Below are 21,145 nucleotides of genomic sequence, written 5' to 3'. Positions count from 1 at the left end.
ATAGGCCTGTCTGTTATGACATCACAAAGGCTTTTCATGAGCTCAGAGCAAAGCAGGGCCAATCATGGCTGGGGATCTTTCACAGAGGTTTTCTCTCTTTTGGTCCCCAAAACATCTTTCTCTTTTAAAAAGTAAGTGCTTTTGTCTAGATGGATTATAGAGATTGATATTTCGTTTCCCAGCTATTTAAACTGGTACAACACTTCAACAGCATTTTCATTTGTAGTTTCTTTTTCTATATTTATTGTACTCTTAAGTTCTGGGGTTCATGTGTAGATTGTGCAGGTTTGTTACATAGGTTTAACGTGCCATGGTGGTTTTCAATCATTTGTAATTTCAAAATCTGAAATAGCTTTTGGATTTTGAAGATCTCCTAACGTCTACATGCAAAATATTCAATTCCTTTTCTTTCATCTCTCAATGGTTGATCTCAACCATTCAGAAGGGAGAGAATATTTCCTTTCCTTGTAGGGTTTTTCCTTCCTCATGTGGTTGAGATTATGTAATGGACACAGAGGAAACAGACATACCCTACCCTCCATGAGCCCATAGCCTCTTCAGGAAGGCCCCCCAGCCATGAAGCTCCTTCAGCGTGAGAAGCACCAGGTGAAGTGGGGGCCAGAGAAGAGTGGCCTGGGCCTCAGGTCAGCGCTGGTGAGGGAAGAAGTGGGGCTTTCTGGAGGTCAGTGTGCTGAGCCCTGTGGTGTGAGGAGGGGTCGCCTAAGTGGCCAGGATGAATTGAGTGCATAGTGCCCAGAAAGGCAGAGCAGGTAGTGAGGCTGGAAGGGGAGGTTTGGTTCAAGTAGTGGAGCTCATGAAACCATGCTAAGGAGTTCAACCGTAGGTCACAGGCACTAGTGAGGTCTGGTCTCTGCAGCATTGGAGGGTCTCTGTGCTAGATACTCCTCTCTATATTCACTTTTTGACTCTATAGTTTGCATGTAAGGCTTTGTTTAAAGTTTGTTTTGTTATGTTTTTTAATGTGATATCCAATTTTGAAAATAGTCAAATGACATTTTTACCTCGTGTTATTAAATATTTTATAGTAATGCTGTCCTTATTTGCATGCTTGCCTCCTAAGGACACTTTTTTAGTTTGTACCCAAATTGCTCACCTGGTTGACTCTTGTTTTATTGCCTCCCTCGTTTTAACAAGAAAATATTTATTTTTATAAAATTCTACACTGCTCCCCTCTCCACCACACAGATTCTCCTCTGCTTTAGTGCTAGTGCTATTCCTTGATATCTACTACTTGTCTTCATGATTGTCTTCCTCTCTAAGCCAATGATCGCTCTTCATTCTCATGAGGGAAGTATCATGGCTGTCCAGGTCCCTGGACCTGCAAGACCTTACATCCCAGGGGATCATCACTATTAAGAGGCTTTTGAGTTTCACAGTTCAGTATTTTAAGAAAAATAATCTGATTGGCTCAGTGTGAGTCAGGGGTCTATCCCCTGTCCAATCAGGTTAGAGGAGCTGGGCCATCTGGCAGACACACGTCAGGAAGCCCCTCTTCAAGCCAGGACCGTGGGGCACTTCCAAAGACCCGAGCACAGGCTGGTCACAAACCACAAGTATGCCTGCTTTATGTCCCTTCTTCAAACATGAATGCTTTTCTTATGGGGGCAGTTTCGTGGAAACTAAAGAACTAATAAGGAAAAAGAAATCCATTAACACAATTTGATTCTAACTGCATTGTCACTGATTGCAGTTTAATTCTGGATGGGTTGTTATTCTTAGTTAACCGGGAAGGAAAGATATAACAATTCAGGGTAAATGAGGGGATAGAACATAATTCACATTATTTTCTGATTAAAGTCTCTAGGCCTGAGTTAAAGTGATAATACCAGGAAAAAGTATGTTTTGAAAAGCAATTCAGTTTATCATATATGTAATCAAGATGTTATTGGGATTTCCATTCTTCTTAAGATCTATACGCCATGGCCTCACTCCCATTTCACACTTGTAAAAAGTCCAAAGTCTACCCAGGATTCCTGTGGGTTCTTAGTCACCTTTGTCTCCAGGCTTCTGCTTTTACTGATTAATGCAGATTATGGATCAATGCACCACCTGTAGCTGCTGCCCATATCCCTTCCTTTTGCATTGCATTAAATTAAGATGTGTACTTTGTTTCTCTCTATCTTCCCACCAAATCAGAAACAACTCGTATAAGCAATAGTAGACTGCAATGAAGAGAAAGAGGATAGCACCCACAAACCAGGACCATCGTACAGCTGCCCCTGCAGGTGTTCAGCCCAGAGAGAGAGGGCTCTGCCTTGAGTTCAGCAGCAGCCCCCAGAGAAGGGGAAGCTGGAAATGGAGAAGTGAAGGCTGGGAAATGGCCAGGCCTCTGGATGCCATTCAGCAGAAGCCAAGAAGGCAGGAAATCAGATGCAGGGGCCTCCAGGGTCATTGCCATCAGACATCTAGAAGTCAGGAGAGCAGCACAGCCATAGGAAGCCTAGGCTAGGGTTAGACATAGCCAAAGCTCTTTAAACCATCCCCCTCCTGGCTGACTGTTCGTTATAAAGCATCCTATACAATGCCCATGGCGAACTGAAGCCCAAAGGCCAAAAGGCTACACTGTAGTAGCTGAACACCTAGCAAGAGTCAGTGTGTTTGTTCCTAAATCTGTTTATATCACGTACATGTATACCATGTTACTTATAAGTGGGAAAATAAATAGCATGAGTGTTTCAGCAAAGGCTAAGTTGAACTCCTTGGAAAGAATTGTTAATACAAATCACCAAAAACTTGGTGTCAAATAAGCATAAGGAAAGGTGCTTGTAAAAAATGAAAGAATAATAAAAATCAAAAACCTTCTGAACCCAAACTTCTTTGAAAGTCTTAAATTATCGTTCCACTAAAAAAAAAAAAAGAAAAAGGAAAAGGCCAAAAGAGCTAGAATGGACACACAGTGCATCACAGATGTGACTTATGCATAGAAAACTGTGGAAAACTCTAAAGGAAAAAAACGTGAAGAAGAGGTCTTAGCCATATGTCAAAATCATGTCGACTTACAGTTCATTTTAAATTTTTTTTATTCTTTATTTTAATTGTATTTTAAAAAACTGATCCAACAACATGATTATGTCAAGAAAGATGGTTTATGCTGAGCCTGGGAATTTGGAAGCTGATGCTATTCTTCATGGCACATTCTCTGTATTCTATAGATTCTTAGTCAGCAATTACAAAGCCCAGGGGCCAAGCTCAAGGAGGAAACCAGGATGGGCTTAGATAGAGAATGAAGGTCTGTGTCAATGGGGAGGTGGTTCTGGACGGGGCCTAAATCCTAGGAAGATCCGGTAGACACAGGATGGGACACTGGAGAGAGTCTGAGGCCTAGGGCTGTGGTGGGAAGCAGGGATTAGTGTAACTAGCTGTCCCAAGCTTGTTGCTAAAGCCCGAATCCAGAGTCTAGTTGGCAGCAAAGAGACTTGAGCAGCAGGAGCTTGAAGACAATGGTAACTAGGAAGCCACAGGAATCTTGGGTAGACATCAGACTTTTTACAAGTGTGCAATGGGAGTTGAGGCCATAGCATCTAGATCTTAAGAAGTGTGGAAATCCGAGTAATACATTGATTATGTATTAGAATCCTATGATAAACTGAATTTCTTTCCACCTCTTTTCAGGTTATGGATCAACACACCACCTATATCTACTGCACACGTCCCTCCCTTTCACAGTGCATTAACTTCAGATGTGTGCTCTGCCTCTTTCTGTCTTCCCACCAAATCAAAAACAACTCATGTAAGCAATAGTAGACTCTGTGAAGTGCAGCCATCAGCTTTCCAAATTCACAGGCTCAACATAAACCCTCTTTCTTGACATGATCACGTTGTTGGATTACAGAGGGAGTAACGGGGAGGGAGAGGCTGGTGGTAACTTACACAAGGGAGCCAGTAGATCTGTCTGAGCCACTAGGTACCAGGAAGGTGACCTTCATTCAAATACTGCTACACAAGACTGGAGATGGTTAGGCCACAATGGTTATTGCCCTATGTATTGTCTTAGTTGGGAATGCCTCAGAAACTGGAGTGGTTCTCAGCCTACAGGTGGAGGAATGGCAGATTCAACTCATAGAAGGTGGAAGAGAAGAAAGAAAAGAATACACCCAGGGCTGCAGAGCCCATTTGTTGGGGCTTATCATGGATCCTTCCACCCCCTACCACCAGTGTCAGGTGTTTTCAGAACTGAGAAAAACCCTGGTGCTCAGAAAGGCTCTAGGACTCAGGATTCACAGGAGCTCAATGACTTCAGCTTGGGGTTCTGGACTCAGGTTCAAAGCTCAATGGGCTCAGGCTTCTGAGGAGCTTGATGGTGTTCAGCAGCTTTGTGAGCTTAGAGCAATTAGCACTATACAGGGTGTGTTTGTAGTTATACAGGCATCTGTGCCCAGCCTGAGCTCCTAAACATCATTTGGAAAGATGTTTCTATGGGAAAACCGTGCCTCCAAATGCAACTGTTCTTTCCCATGCACACATTGTTATGCACACTATGTTTTTTTATCTCATAAAGAGGAGAAAACAGAAATGATATTGAACTTGGGTTGGCTTGACATGAATGTCTCCCATATGGCATCCTTTCACACTGAATAATTCAACTTTGGGGAAACTGATGTCAGACAGCTGTGCACTTGTTCTGTTAATGCCATGGGACCAGAGGATGTCCCTATGGCTGGGCATGTAACCCTCTCTGAATGGAATGAACATTGATGGGGAAAAGCACTTTAAGAAGAGGTCAATCTGAGGCCCAAAATATAGCGAAACCTTTTTATAACCTACCAAAAGGAAATTAGAGGCTTCTCGGTGAAGAGGATTTTTGTGAAGTTGGTTCTGCCAGCAGCCTACAAGCTAAAGGTGGTGCCCATTTCTGGGAATGTTAACCTCAAAAGGCCAATAGCTGGTATAATATAGCTGGAGTCAGTGCCTAATTCCAAGTGGGTTTTTTTTTTTGGCATGGGTACTGATCAGGAATATATAGTTTCCTGCATAACTCAATCTGAACCAAGCATTGCAGTTTTCCTCCTTGCCTTCCCTTCTGTGTGACACCTTGGTAAAAAAAAAAAAAAAAGTTAAAAAACAAAACCTACCCTGTTCTGTGTTTTTTTTTTTCCTCCCTTTAGTTCCACTCCCAACCCCCATCCCCCAGTGTCCTTCTTAGAGATAAATAATAAGGAAACATCTTTCATAGCCACATTAAATAAGAGAAAGTGATATACATTATTTTTTTTCTTCTTAAAGATGACTTATAAGAACCCTGGAATGCATAAAGGTGAGACAATAGAAATAAGATCTTTGGCCAGGACTTTCCAAAGCAGTTATTCTGCTAAAAATGGTCTTAGCTGTCTGACGAGCCAACTATTGACCCTCTTCATGACAGTATCAACACTGGCTTCTCCTGGTTCATTTTCTGCGTTGAGAAGTCAGTGGTAACTGCTGCGGGCTTATACATTCGTGGCTACTGGTTTAGAAAACAAAGACTGCAAGCCTGTGTGTGCCACTGTTTGCCTCAACAGTATATCCTACTAACAAGCCTCACCTGTTTAATCCAGTGAACTTTAAATCTAAATCTCATTCCCTTCCTTTTCCCCTACCTTTTTTCTTTTCTTTTTTCTTAAAATTTTTTTGTGTTATTAACAGAAATTCATATTTGCTGTGGCTTAGCTGTATTTCAGAAGGTCATCAGAAATACAGTGAGACTGCTTCCTTGAAACATTCTTGTGCTATTGTTCAAAAAGAAATAATAATTTAAAAACAGTTGGTGTTAATAAAAATGTCAATTTAAAAAACAGAGAAACTATGGAGGTAAACCTTATATAGAAGAGAAGGAAACACATTTCTCTGAATCTGGGGATCCATTTGGGTTAAGAATGATGTGTAGAGAGGTAGAAATATTCAGGGAGATGAAGACAAGCTATCTTTAGCCAAGTAGGAGATAGGCAGAGAGCTGATCTAGTAGAGCAGTACTCCCCAACCTTTTTGACACCAGTTTCGTGGAAGACAATTTTTCCATGGATGGGGTGGGGTGTGGTTTCAGAATCAAACAATTTCACCTCAGATCATTAAGCATTAGATTCTCATAAGGAACACACAACCAAGTCCCTCGCAGGCGCAGTTCACAATAGGGTTTGTGCTCCTATGACAGTCTAATGCCACCACTGATTGAGAGGAGGCAGAGCTCAGGTGGTAATGCTCACTCACCTGCTGCTAACCTCCTGCTGTGCAACCTGGTTCTCAACAGGCTGCAAGCTGATCCCGTCCACAGTTCAGGGATTGGAGACCCTTGTAGCAGAGGACCCAGTGCTGGGCTGTGTGTGGCTATCTGTTATAAATTATTATCTCTAGTGAGCTTCCTTTTAGTATTAGTCAAAACTCTAGGCCGCTTGTGATAAATCAAACTAGCTTAAAGCAAAAATATAATTTATTGGCTCATCGGAGGGGCTGAAAAAACAAACAGGAGAAGCAAGGATGAAGGTAGAAATCAGGAGCATCTGATCTGAACCCAAGGACCTGAATGCCTCCAAGGCTCCTGTCTCTCATTACCACTTCTACCTGCATGATAATATTCTGTTTCACCACTGGTGTCTTCATGTAGCAGTGAACATGGTCACTGTCAAGTCTTAACTTTTACATCTTACAACGACTGCTATCAAAGAGAAGATGGCCAGGGTCTTTCTCTTAGCCCAGGGAGGAAGGGTCAATTCTTAACTGTCCCTGTCAGGAGCACTTCATCCCATACAGTCACTCACTTTTTCGTGATCCCCATAGCAGGCATCATGAGTTGAATTTATTTTATTTACTTAATATGTCTACTTTGTCTTATTAACTGACAAAAATTGTTTATATTTATAATGTACAATATGATACTTTGATGTATGTATACATTGTGGAATGGCTAAACCAAGTGAATTCGCATATGTATTATTTCACATACTTTTTTTGTGGTGGATACACTTAAAACCTAGTATGTCTACTATCTATCTTCCCTGACTGGCATGTAAATTTATGAGAGTAGACACATTTCTGACTGGTTCACCACTAGATCCCCAGCACCAAAACAATATTTTGGCTGGACATGGCTGCTCATGCCTATAATCCCAACACTTTGGGAGGCCAAGCTAGGAGAGTTGCTTGAGGCCAAGAGTTCAAAACCATCTTTGTCAAAATAGTGAGACCCCATCTCTAAAAAAGAAATTTTTAAAAAAATTAGCTGGTTGTGATTGCATGTGCCTGTAGTCCTAGCTTCTTGGGAGGCTGAGGCAGGAGGATCTCTTGAGCCTGGGAGGTCAAAGCTACAGTAAGCCATGATTGCACCACTGCACTCCAGGCTGGATGACAGAACGAGAACTTGACTCAAAAGAAAAAAAAAAGGAAGACAAGAAAAAACAATACTTTGGTATTTCTTAAGAGCTACTCAAGAACTACTTCTAACTCAACATATAAGAAATCCAGTAAAAATCATGTTCTTGAAAAAAATGACTATGATAAAGGAAAATAAGTAGATAAAAAATCTCCAGGCCGGGCACAGTGGCTCATGCTTGTAATCCCAGCACTTTAGGAGGCCAAAGCAGGTGGATTGCCTGAACTCAGGAGTTTGAGACCAGCCTGGGTAACACAGTGAAACCCCATCTCTACTAAAATACAAAAACTTAGCCAGGTGTGGTAGCATGCACCTGTAGTACCAGCTACTTGGGAGGCTGAGGCAGGGGAAGCAGTTGAAATCCAGAAGGCAGAGGTTGCAGATTGTGCCACTGCACTGTAGCCTGGGAGACAGAGCAGACTCCATCTCTAAAAAGAAAAGTTTTTAAATCTAATATAATCTGAATTTATAAATAAGCTTAGCTTTAAAGTGCAATATCTCAAATGGGAAGATAAAATCCACAGCAACTCATCAGACTATAGGGCTACTGCAAACCCTTATTCCATCCAAAGATAATGAGGAAGGAAAGAAAAAAAAAGAGAGAGAGAGAGATGTTGTGCCCCATGTAGAGTTGTCAGATAAAATGCAGGATTCATAATGTTTATTTTCAGATAAACAACAAATACTTTTTTAGTATAAGTATGTCCCAAATATTATATATTAAATAATACTAAAAACATACTTATTGTTTCTCTGAAGTTCTAATTTAACTGGGAATCCTGTGTTTGTTTTTGCTAACTCTGGTAGCCCTAGTCTCCCTGGTGCCCACCCAGGGAGCCCCAGTGGTGCTGAAGTAGCAGTGTGAAACACAGAATGAGAACAGAAGACAGGACCTTGGATTGTTCTGGCTTCAGGCTGATACGGAAGGAATGTTCCAGCTGTTCCTGCGTGCTCCCAGCAGAGGAGGTACACAGTGGCTGAAAGTTATTCCCAGAGTGGAAGCTGAGGAGTGGGAAGCCCAGGCCAGCTTCTGGGCAACTCATGGCCAGGACTCAGAGGATCTGTTGTGGGGCAGAGCCTTTAGGAAATGGACCCCTTGACACAGGAGATGGGCCCCCGATCAAGCCCAGAAATGTACCCCTGAGTGATGCCAGCTTGGACCCCAGAGCTAACCCTAGCAGCAAACCAGAAAAGACAACAGGCATCTCTGAACAGAGTCTATGGATCTTCCCCAATCACTAGGAAGATTTAGATGCCATATTGTGGAGAAAGGAAGGGGGCAAATCTTTGAGAAGAGAACAAGGCACGGTAAGGAATTTAAAACTCAATATTTATATAGCCTGTAAGGGAAATGACTGCTGTGTAGTCAGGAATAGGCTGAGGCAGCCTTCAGGCACAGCTTGGCTCAGCAGGTTTGGAGTGCAGGTACACAACTCCGCACGTTATGTAACCATGCCACATAGGGCTTATTAGGTGATCATCCACGTGAGCTCATGCTTGGCTTGGAGCCACTATTGTCTGTATAAGGTATAATTACCTTGTCCAAGCTCACACCCAGGCTTGCACTCATGGCTTGCTTGTGCCCACCACTCATGCCCGAGCTTACTCACACCCAAGGAAAGAGTAAAAGCCATGTGGAAACTATAGTTCCTTGAGATTTTTACAGCTACATGCCATTTGTCCATGCACTCTCCGTGGTCCTCAGCTTGGACTAGAACCTGACACTTGGCATCACATAGCCCCCAACAGTGTTTCACACCAAGTTTGTTATCTTTCTGCCATCAGTGGAAATGCAAACATCAGAGAAATACAAAAACTAATACAGAAAATGAAGAGCATCACCATTTCTTCATCTAAGCATCCATCTACACATCCATTAGTGGATAGGGAAGTCTTCCTAGGGACAGAACTGATCATTTAAGAGCCTTCCTTCAAATATAGAAAGAAAAGCACCCTGAGCATGGGCTGAAAAGATAGGAATAAGATAAGAATTTAAATCTTCCCTACACCAAAGTAATCAGAATTTTAGAACTTCCTCCCCAGGAGAGATTTGAGAGTTCTGGCCGAGGAGGAGTGATCCTTGGATAGGAGCAAGCTTCAGGAATATGATGAAAACTTTAGGCCAAAGAAAGAAGCAGCCTGTGTAAATATTCCCTTGTACAAGATGGCCCAGGGATATTTAAGATCAGGCATGCCTAATTGTCCATCATAACTTGTTCTCTGTTCTGGGCAGGACTATTATCTAAGGCCCTGTCCATTAACTGCAAGCCCTCAGGGAAATCCACTGAACATAAAAAGCTGTGGTAGAGTTACTACAGACCTTAAGGCTCAACAGTGAAAGCGTGAATTGCCTTCCAGATTGTGCAGTGCACAACCTGCACACTCATACTTGGTAACCCTAACTGGACTGGAAATGAAGAAACCTTCCTTCTTCAAAGTATATTAAAACAAGATGGCCCTCAAGAGGGAGGATAAGGAAGACCAAATTGTACTATTACCTGTACTATTACTATTCAAAAGGAATATGATACAATAAAATGTTATTATCTGTAGGTGCTATAATAGTGACATTTGGGCCAGGCACAGTGGCTCTCACCTGTAATCCCAGCACTTTGGGAGGTCAAGGTGGGCAGATCACCTGAGGTTGGGAGTTTGAGACCAGCCTAACCAACATGGAAAAACCCTGTCTCTACTAAAAATACAAAATTAGCCAGACTGGCGGTGCATTCCTGTAATCCCAGCTACTTGAGAGGCTGAGGCAGGAGAATTGCTTGAACCCAGGAGGCGGAGGCTGTGGTGAGCTGAGATCATGCCATTGCACTCCAGCCTGGGCAATAAGAGGGAAACTCCATAAAGGAGACTTTTTAGTGCAAAATAGTGTACTAATCTCTGTTAGTTTTGATGTCAGGAAGAATGATTAAGAATAAAAGAAATTATCACACCCTAGACAAACAGCAGTAGTTATGTCATGGCTGGTACCCAGCCTCTCATCTCTGGATGCCAGCTGGGGTCTGAGTCAGCTGATATTCCACTTGCCTTGGTGCCTGGCTCAGGAGTTGGGAGGTCCGAGCCTCACCTGACAGATGCCAGTGCCAATAACAAGGATGAGAATGCCGGCAGTGTGGTGGTGCTTGGGAAGGAGGATAGGACTGTGATGAGGGAGGACAAACGTGGCAGCAGAACCCAGCCACATTTTGTGTTTGAGGATAATGCTGAGACATGTGTAGTTTACCACAGCAGAGACTGATCAAACTGCTCTAAATGTTAAGCAAAAGTCATGGAATGAGGAAGTGTTTCCATATTTTTATCTAGTACTTCTTTCTAATTTGCTTTCATCACTCTTTGTAAAAACTGTACGTCAAAACTAGCAGATGTTTGCATCCTACAGTTTTTAATTTCTAAAGGGCCTTAGAAGCTATGCAATTCTACTACCTCCTTTTACAGATTGCAAACGTGGGCCTCAGAGAAAAGAAGGGTCAGAGCCAGAATTCCATAGAGTTAGGTTCTGCAGAGAAACAGCACCAAGACAATGTGCATTCATAGATATATAGATATATATTAGATAGATATACCTCTCTCTCTCTCTCTCTCTCTCTCTCTCTCTCTCTCTCTCTCTCTCTGTCTCTCTCTCTCTCTCTCTTCCTGTATTTACATATAAAGCGTTTCATTTTAAGAAATTAGCTCATGTGATTAGGAAGGCTGCTGGTAAGTCCAAAATCTTCAGGCAGGCTGGAGACCCAGGGAAGAATTGATGCTGTAGTTCAAGTTCGAAGGACATCAGGCTGAAGACCCAGAAAAAAGCCAGTACCGTAGCTCAAGCCCAAAGGCTGTCTACTGGCAGAATTTTTTCTGACTGGGAGGAGGGTCAGTCTTCTGTTCTATTCAGGCCTTTGACTCATAGCATGAGGTTGCCCCCATTAGGAAGGGAAGTCTTCCTAACTCAAAGTCTACCAATCCAAATGTTAATCTCAACCCAAAACACCATCACACAAATATCCAGAATAACGTCTGACCACACATCTGGGCACCATGGCCCAGCCAAGGTGACACATGAGATTAGAAGTGGAAATGGAATTGAAACTCAAACTTCCTGACTCACAAAGCTCTGTCCACTTGGTCATGTGGCCCCAGTAAGATTCATGCATTGAAACAATAAATGCTGGAGTCTTAACATTTCCAAAGAAGAAGCTGGAGATAGTGAAATGTTATACTTAACAAATGTATGTATTTGGGTGCTTTAAGTGATTTTTCTCAGCAATACGTCTACCTAGACACACTTCAAACCAATGAAGGAAAAAAAAAAACACGTAATTTAAAGAAACCGAATGCAAGACTCGCAGTTCTATGTACCCCCTGAGCATCCCAATCCTACCGTAAAATAACGGTAGGATTCATGAAATATTCGTCAAGCCATTTCAGAGCCATGGATATTGTATGCAGAATATTATGATATACAAAACATTAAGAGGCACATGCACCAAACGTAAGCTCACGTCAGTTCCTCAGCTACTTCTCTTCATGACTCCAGAATGTTGGCTGTGATTCCTCCTTAGAGAAGAAGCCCCATAATGTCTGTATCTTCCATTTCTCTCATGCCTCAATTACAGAACTTCGAATTCTACCTCCTACAGTCTTATTTTCTCCATTGAAGGAAAAAGAGAGAATGTCAGCTTTGAACTTAACACCTCATTGAGAAGCCTATATTAGAGAAAAAGACATTACCACCTTTACTGCTCTGATCTACTGGAAGAATGTTTTATTAGCTAAAGAAGTAACACTACAATGATTTAAAATTCCCATCAGATTTCTGCAATAATGTCATTACCATAGAAAACTAACTTCAGTTTCAGTCTCACCTTTTTTCACAACTTAAGTAATCCATTTGAAAATCCTACATGTATTGGGAGATATCTGGAGGCTGCAGCTTTTGGTTAGAGTCTAAATAGTTATAAGAATAAACAAGCAATTTTACTCTGTTCATCTCACAAACGTCATCAAGTAGAAAGCAATTGCTGAGATGGACTGACTAATAGCTGCACGAGGAATTATATTACTGTAGTTCTAGCTTTGTGACTACCAAAATAATGAGACCTCAGGCTAAAAGATCAATCTATCTTGTCCTTAAGACAATGATCTTGAATAGGCAACATATTAGTCATCTTAGGCTGCCATGACAAAACTATAGACTGGGGGGCTCAAACATTTATTTTTTCACATTCTGGAGGTTAGAAGTCCAAGATCAAGGTGCCGGCAAGGTTGGTTTCTGGTGCAGCCTCTGTTCCTTGCAGATAACTGCCTTCTTACTGTGTGTTCACATGGTCTTGTCCTCTGTGCACTTGTGGAGAGAGAAAGGGGGAGAGCTCCATGGTTTCTTCCTCTTTTTCTATCAGAACACCACTCCTAATGGATTAGGGCCCCATCCTTATAACCTGATTTAACCTAATTACCTCCTTAAAGGCCCTATCTCTAGCTGTAATCACACTGGGGGTTAGGGCTTCATCATATGAATTTGAGAGACACAATTCTATCCATAACAGGCAACATTAACCTACTTAAAATATATCTTTCTACTATTTAAACTTTGTATGGAGGGTTTTTTTTCCTTCTTCTTATTTTTGCCTCTTTTCATTCTCATTCTTGTTTTGTTGCCCTGTTCTTTTCCATTCTAAATAAGCCTGTGGGGAGTTAGAAAATGTTTTTCTTTTTTTTCCCTATTTTAAAAGAAATGTATTAAATACTTGAGATTCTTTCTTTAATGAAGAGGGAATGAACCATAATTAATTCAAAAGAATCCAAAACATATTTTGAAATAGTCCCAATAATTCATTTGCTTTGAACAAATCCAACTCGACATGGCAATAAAAGCACATGTGGGAGGCCAGGCGCCATGGCTCATGCCTGTAATATCAGCACTTTGGGAGGCCAAGGTGGGCGGATCACGAGGTCAGGAGTTTGAGACCAGCCTAACCAACATGGTGAAACCCCATCTCTACTAAAAATATAAAAATTAAATGGGCATGGTGGCATGTGCCTGTAATCCCAGCTACTCAGGAGGCTGAGGCAGGAGAATCACAAAAATTCAGCTATATCATCTTGGAAGTGGGGAAAGCATACCTCTCTAGACCACATAATTCCTACACACAAGCCGTTCAGTGAATCTGGTTTCAACCAAAAAAATGGCAAAATGTTCTGACAGGGGAGGGAAATTTGACCCCAGATGAAGTTACTGACTGGCAGCATGAGATACACTAATTCATCAGTGCTATATTTAATGGGGAACTTTAATCTCCAAGCAAGGGTACTTTTGATTCTGTAAGTTTTTGTTGAATGACCTGTCTTCAAAAACTAACTCCAAACTAAGACTCAATTTAAAATGAATCATGACAAAGTTTAAGGAAGAAAGTGAGAGTGCAACTGGCCGGCCCCAAAAAGATGAATGAAATTTGTGTAAGTGGGCTGGGAGCCGTGGCTCACGCTGGTAATCCCAGCATTTTGGGAGGCTGAGGTGGGCGGATCACTTGAGGTCTGGAATTTGAGCCCATCCTGGCCAACATGGTGAAACCCTGTCTCTACTGAAAATACAAAAATTATCCAGGTGTGGTGGTGGGTGCCTGTAATCCCAGCTACTCAGAAAGCTGAGGCAGGAGAATTGCTTGAAGCTGGGAAGTTGCAGTGAGCTGAAATTGTGCCACTGCACTCCGGCTTGGCTGACAAGAGTGAGACACCAACTCAAAAAAAAAAATTACCTAAGTGGAGGGTGGGAGGAAGAGACAGTGTTCTCAGGAGGGAACAGTATAAGCAAAGGCACGGAAGCAAGAATGCAGCTTCTCTGTCTTGGGCAGGTCTTCTCAAACCGGTGTGTGCAGGAATGACCTGGGAAACAGGTCAGATTCTCCTTCCCCCCACAGCTGGATGCCTCCTGAGTTTCTGCATGCTAGGAAGCTCCCAGGTAGGACTGATGCTGCTATCTGAAAACCTCACTTTGATTACAAAGCACCTAGAAGGGGATAAACTGAAAAGCTGTCTGCAGGGACGTGGCAAGATAAAAGGCAGGGTCCTTTGCTAAGGTCAGGTTAAATAGGGCTTGGAAAACCGACTGAGGAGTTGGACTTGTGATAAGTTATTACACTTGAAGTGATCAGGCAGTGAAGCAACACTAAGTGTTGGCAGGAAAGTGTGAGGAATCTTGACTAGCAGAGCCATGCAGGGACCAAGCCGGGAAAGAACATTTTGAGTTAATTAACACAGAAGGTTGGAAAAATTTGCGTCTCAAGGAGAAAAATTCCATGACAGAGGGCAAATATTTAGAGAGGCAAGAACAGTAAAAGCAGTCCACTTAATGAGATTTCATTGTAACTTTATGTTCAAAGGCTCTAAAATAGGTGGTAATCTATGTCTTAATAAACGTCTCTGAACAATTATAATAATCTCTCTCCTAAGTTTGAAAAAACATTGTATTTATATATTAGAAATATCGAATTGCTATTCCAGAAAGCACTTCAAAGAAATACCATAATGGGCAAATATTTATACACCAGCCTAACATTAAACCCTAACATCTCTCCTAAGGAAAAGACAACATTTACAAAATTAACTATAACAGCAGAGGAAGTTCATGCTACAGAGAGACTTTTTCTCCAATGTTCTATGGCAAGTACATACAACATGGTTGGAAGAAAAAGGGCAAAATTGAAATGCAGATTTTATCATGATTTTGCTACTAATCACTTGGCAGAACTGCTTTTTAAAAGCTGATCAGTACTTCAAGGTGCAATTGTTTGAGTCCAGCTCTGGATAAAGATAAACATTCATGCTTCCAGGGACTAGAATCACACAACTGACTGGCAAAGTTCATAGGAGCAGAAAGGCCCTGGTGCCAATTAAAAACCATACATCCCATCACAGCAAGGATGGGAGCTATTGAATAATTGAATACTCTCAAGCCATTCCAAAGGAGAATAAACAGATGATGGCCTGTTCCCGCGGAGACTGGATGGAGCTGTGTGCATTAGGCTGTGCTATATTCTCTTCTTACTTTGATTAATTATCCAGCTGTGCAACTGTCATTAACAAGGATATCTCTGAATCATGTGGCTCCGACAGTAACCAAATCTGGCTGTTCCTTTCATTTTTTTTTTTTTCACATGGGTAAGCACCTTGCTGTTTGGAAGAAAGTTGCCTGGTATGTCACTTGCAACAGGCAAATTCTCCTTTCACCACAGACAATGGTCTCATTCTTCAGATGGTCTTCCAAGTGCTGCTGATAGGCTAGTCACAGAGGTAAACCCAGTGGATGAGAGAATATGCCCTCCTGTAAGTTGATCTTTCACTGGAAGAAGTTGGGAAACACCAGGCATAAAGTGTGATTGTAATTTTTAAATTATATTTGTTTGCTTATTTTTGTTGATCTCTTTGTGATAGAAAACACTACCCACATCTTATCATTTCAAAAGGGGCTTGAACATGTCAGGCTCAATATGGCATTTTTCTAAAGACTGTTTTGATCTGTAAAGTACCGAGGGCTGAAGCCAAAGAAAGTCATTTCAACTTGTAGGAATTCCATCTTTTCCAACCAATCACAGGCGGAAATAAAGACATGGGGGTGGGGGATGGCGGGGAGGCTCCATGTCAGTGGCTGCCTATGCTACCTGCTCTTGGTAGCTATAACCAAGGTGACCATGTGTTCCTGAGTGAATCACTTAATCTTTCTGTACCCAAATCTATCCACTGATTAAATCTGGATAATAATGCATATTTTCCATATTTCCAGGGAGGCAGCACAATAGTAGGAAGAGACAGCATGTTCATTAATATTAATAATGTTCCCTACATTTCCCAGCCCTCTTTCAGTTAACCAGGACCCTATGACTGGTTTTAGCCAGTGAAATGTGAGCAGGGTGACATGAGTCCATTTCAGGCAAAGGCAATACAACTTTCGTGCATCATTGTCTTGTCTGCTTATGTTCCAGAATGTGTAACTGTAAGACAGTGGCCCTTCAGCTTGGGTTCCTGAGTCAGTGTGTGGAGCCAAGACACTTGTCAGTTTAGCTTGTAAATATACCATGAGCCAGAACTAAACCTTTGTTTGGTAGAGGCTCCCTTCTCGTCTCTACCAGGGGAAATTTTATTCATCCTTGAAAGCCAATCTCAAAAAGCCACTTCCTCCATAAAACCTCCCCAGATATGAATTCCCATTGTACTTTGAACCTCTATTTTTAACAAATGAGGCAAAATTTTGCCTAATATTGCTGAAAATCTAAAAAGCATATCTCAGGCTCTGTGGCCAATGCACTGAGATTCGATTCTCAGCCCCAGCATACAAAAGCTGTTTAGCCTTAGACAAATTATCAATCCTTCCTAAATCTCAGTCTTCCTACCTGTAAAATGAAATTAACAAGCGATATCATGAGATTTAAGTGAGATAACATGTTAAAAACTTGGTACAGGGTCTGATATGCAATGAAGATTCATTCTGTTATTTTTGTGAATTTGTCATATATGGAAATGATATGCTCACCTACTTTCTGTCTTTTATAATACCTGGAACATGATCTTACACATAGCAGGTTTGCAGTAAATGTTTGATAAATGAATGAACTAAAAATAACAAAATAAATCCATAAAATGATAAAAGATGCAAAAATTCTCTGAGAAGTAAGAGAGAGAAAGGAAAAAAGGAGAGAAAAGTCTTCTAAAATGGACAATAGGCTGATATTAAATAAATCATGTTGCTTTGAAGAATGTAGGTGGATATAATCTATGTTTATAGGTGATCATGTTTTGAGAGGGTCTCAGGTGCAGAAAGTGAAGTAATTCTAATCCTCTGTTCACAACACATGTCATTTTTATTCTCCTGAATTTTATAATGTTTCAATGAAACATTTATATTTGAAAACTCTTCAAGTTTTAAACATATAAGATATTTAGACATAATGGCACTCTAAATTCTTCAGAAGAAATCATCAGGTAAGACCAAGACAGTTTGATATTGCTGAGTAAAGGAGAAGTAATAATAAATAAAAATTTAAAAGAAAGCTTTTGGATACAAGTCAGCTGTTTTAATGTTTTAAAATGTCTTTTATGTGTATAAAAGTGTTTCTCTTATTGGAACAGCAGTCTTCCATCTTCCTGAAACTTCCTTTATCAACTAATCCTCACAAAAGAGCTCTCGTATCTATTTAAGCAACAGCGACATCATGTGGTCTCTCTGGTAGACAAAACTCGTTTGATAGCCTTACTTCATTTGGTAGTCTTCTCTCCCAGATGAATTTCACCAGGGAGATACCGAAACATTGAGTGCCGCCTTCCCATTGGAATAAATTCATTCAAAAAACATCCAGTGGATCAAGGGTGGATTCCATGCTTAGAAACATATCTCTACACAATCTTATCTAAAGGATCATCCCATCACCATTAAACTCTTCAATCACCAGACACAACAATTCACAGACTAAGGTAGTCACACAGCAACCGGATCAACTTGTATTTGACAAAACATAATTCAAATATACTAGGGATGAATGTGTTCTATAAGTCCGATTCAGTAATCATGACACATACACAGTGTATGCATGGGCTTTCCCCACTATGGTCCATAAGCATCCCAGGACCAAGTCAAGACCCCTTGTTCTGTATTTTTGTGACCTATTGTAATTCCTCTTATAGAATGTATCACACCCATGTGATTGCCAAGCGCAAGCCTTCTTCACTAGACTAAATGCTCCATGATAGCAGAAACCTTTTGCTCACCTTCATTTCTGCAGTCTCTGCCTCTCACTAGTTGATGCCCATCTATTCATTCAACAAATATTTATTGAGCACCTATTATACACCCTGCCTGGTTGTTGGTGGTGCAGACTTTTCAGTGAACAAAACAAAGTCCTTTCTCTCACGAGGCTTACATTCTAGTTGGAGTCATCAGGTAGCAAACCCCTAGTCTCCACGGCATAGTCTCCATAGCTGGAAGCTGGGAGTAAATGCCATGGAGACTAGGGAGTCCTGAGGGTTAGAACACCACTTTATGTTGGGCGCAAAGTGAGAGCAGTGACCTAAAGGAAGTGGGGAGCCAGTTGTGTAGTTAGTAGAAGACGTCTAGAAAAGCGCATGGAACTTAAGAAAAGAGGGGAAAGGAGGAGAACCTGCCTATCACTGGATATGGGGAAGAGCTAGACAGAGAGTGTCACTAACCAGCAGTGCAAACTCAGCCTTTCCTTCCCCTCCCCAAACCTCATTTTCTTCACTCTTTAGATTAGATAATTGCTAAAGTCCCAGCCAATTTTAAGACTACCATGAAAATTCAGAGGTTGTAACCTTTGATGGCACTTTGTGTGTATGCACGTGTGTGGACATGCATATGTGTGTGGTTAATTTCCCAAAGCAATTTTAGACATTTGTATTTCTTCCAGAGTGATTAGAAAAAAATTTCTATGTGCTCATTTAAAAGAAATTGATCTAGATTCTGTGGGTTTAGAGGTTGGTTGGTCTCACACTAAGATGTACATTAAATGAGATGCGTCGTTATTTGCCCAAGCACAGTAATCGTTAAAACATCATGCACTGCAAATCGGTCATCATAACCATTCAGGTGAAGTGAGGTGTACAGTTAGCTACAAGATATCATCAACTGTGAAGTACACGACATTTCACCAAGAAATGAGCTCCCAGTCTGATAATTCCCTAGTTCGATGGTTTCAGTTGTCTTAATGAGGCTTAGATTAAGGATTTCTGGTGATAGAATAACAGAGAGACAAAACAATACAATCACAGAGAAACTAAATGAGTTCTAGGTTTAAATTGGTAATGTGTTTGGTAATATGTTTCTCCACCTTCCATCAACATTCCCACATGTAGAGCCAGCTACAGAAGACAGAATGGATTATGTTGGAAGAGCATCAAGGAGTCCATCATCAAGATTTTAGGAATCAGTAAATATTTACTCAGAAATATCTTCTTCAGTGGACCATCATTTTGCTTTAAATATCACCAGCAGAAATTCATTCTTTGAGCTAAGTTACTATTTCTAGAAAAACAAATACAAAGATATGTCCAGAAAGAGCTGCTTATTCGTTTTTGGCTTGTTTTGTTTTTTGAGATGGAGTCTCACTCTGTTGTCCAGGCTGGGGTGCAGTGGCACGATCTTGGCGCACTGCAACCTCTGCCTCCCAAATTCAAGCAATTTTCCTGCCCCAGCCTCCCAAGTAGGTGGGACTACCGGTGCACAACAACATACCTGGCTAATTTTTGTATTTTTAATAGAGATGGGGGGTTTCACTGTGTTGGCCAGGCTGGCCTCGAACTCCTGACCTCAAGTGATCCACCTCGGCCTCCCAAAGTGCTCCCAAACAGGTGTGAGCCACTGCACCTGGCCCCATTCCACTTTTAATTGTCACAAATGCCTTAGAAAAACTAGTCAAGATTAGGGGAGAGGTTTGCTGAACAAGCCTTGGACACAACTATGAACACAGGGTGAGAGGCCAAGGTCATAAAGCAATGCTGTAGGCAGATTAAGCTAAAAAAAAGTCAGTCCCATTTGATGAGTTTCTGCTGCGTATGCTAGTTTCTTTCTTTCTTTCTTTTTGGAAATGGAGTTTCGCTCTTGTTACCCACACTGGAGTGCAATGGCGCGATCTCGGCTCACCGCAACCTCTGCCTCCTGGGTTCAGGCAATTCTCCTGCCTCAGCCTCCTGAGTAGCTGGGATTACAGGCACACGCCACCATGCCCAGCTAATTTTTTGTATTTTTAGTAGAGACGGGGTTTCACCATATTGACCAGGATGGTCTCGATCTCTTGACCTCATGATCCACCTGCCTCAGCCTCCCAAAGTGCTGGGATTACAGGCTTGAGCCACCGTGCCTGGCCGCTAGTTTGTATGGCCAGACTACCAATGCGACATAAACTCCATTGCTCCCATTTTTACAAATGAGGCATCTGAATCTTACCTGAGGTCTTCCAGTTGGTTGTGGAGCTGGGGTTCCATCCCAAACCACAGACACCTCATTGTGTCAGGCTGCTTCTCTGCGAGGGGCATTGGCTACCCCAAAGAGGTGGAAATATTGAAAAGGGAGAGGAGGGCAGTGACAGAGGTTATAAGAAAATGAAAAATAATCAATTTGCCATGGTGTCCTGAATCAGCCCTGTTGCCTCCCTGAGCAGTAGAGAGTTTCGGGTGCCAGGGCAGCAGGTCACTCTGCAGCAGGCACGGGCTGCCTTGACTGGGATGACTTGCAGCGCATTCTGGGGCAGTGCTTTAGCAGTTGACCCATGTTGAACAGAAGAGGCTGAACAGTGTTGTAAACAAAGGACAACTTCAACTCTCAGCCTCACCGCTTCTGGACTGTGAAGTCCTGGGCAAGCCACATACTCTCTCAAAGCCTCAGTTTCTTCCTCTGTAAAATGGGGATAAGAACACCTTCCTAGGAGGGTTTTGTGAAGACGAAATTTTATCAAACCTAGCTCAGTGCCAGGCATATAAGACGTATATCGATACATGGGATCCCATCCTTTTTCCCTAGAGAAGAACAAGTAAATTAAGGAAAGCTGAGTTTATTATACCCAACCCATGCTCCTTTTCCTGTGAGATGTACCTGCTCCCACCCTGAAGTTCCACAGTGGCAAAAGATCTGCTGAACATCTCATTTCCCAGAAATGTCACTCTGTATGTAGATCGACACTCGTTCATACAGTTCCTCAGCCAGGCTCAGCTGAATGTGGGGCTCCTTCTCAACTATGGCATTTGTGCCACCCCCAGAGAACACCAGAGTACATCCTGGCACAAGGTGGG

At 41.8% G+C, this 21,145-nt stretch overlaps 1 long non-coding RNA gene across 1 annotated transcript; it reads left to right on the top strand.

Moving 5' to 3' along the window:
* Positions 1-60: 60 nt before the first annotated feature.
* On the top strand, positions 61-6,771 carry LOC118146854 (uncharacterized). The gene is made up of 3 exons (XR_004732940.3): positions 61-131; positions 472-682; positions 3,634-6,771. It is a non-coding gene; the product is annotated as an uncharacterized LOC118146854 (long non-coding RNA).
* The last annotated feature ends 14,374 nt before the right edge of the window (positions 6,772-21,145 follow it).

The sequence above is a fragment of the Callithrix jacchus genome, chromosome 13, assembly GCF_049354715.1.
Source record: "Callithrix jacchus isolate 240 chromosome 13, calJac240_pri, whole genome shotgun sequence".
Lineage (NCBI taxonomy): Eukaryota > Metazoa > Chordata > Mammalia > Primates > Cebidae > Callithrix > Callithrix jacchus.
The sequence above is the reverse complement of the archived record's forward strand: the minus strand, read 5'-3'. Positions and strand labels throughout refer to the sequence as shown.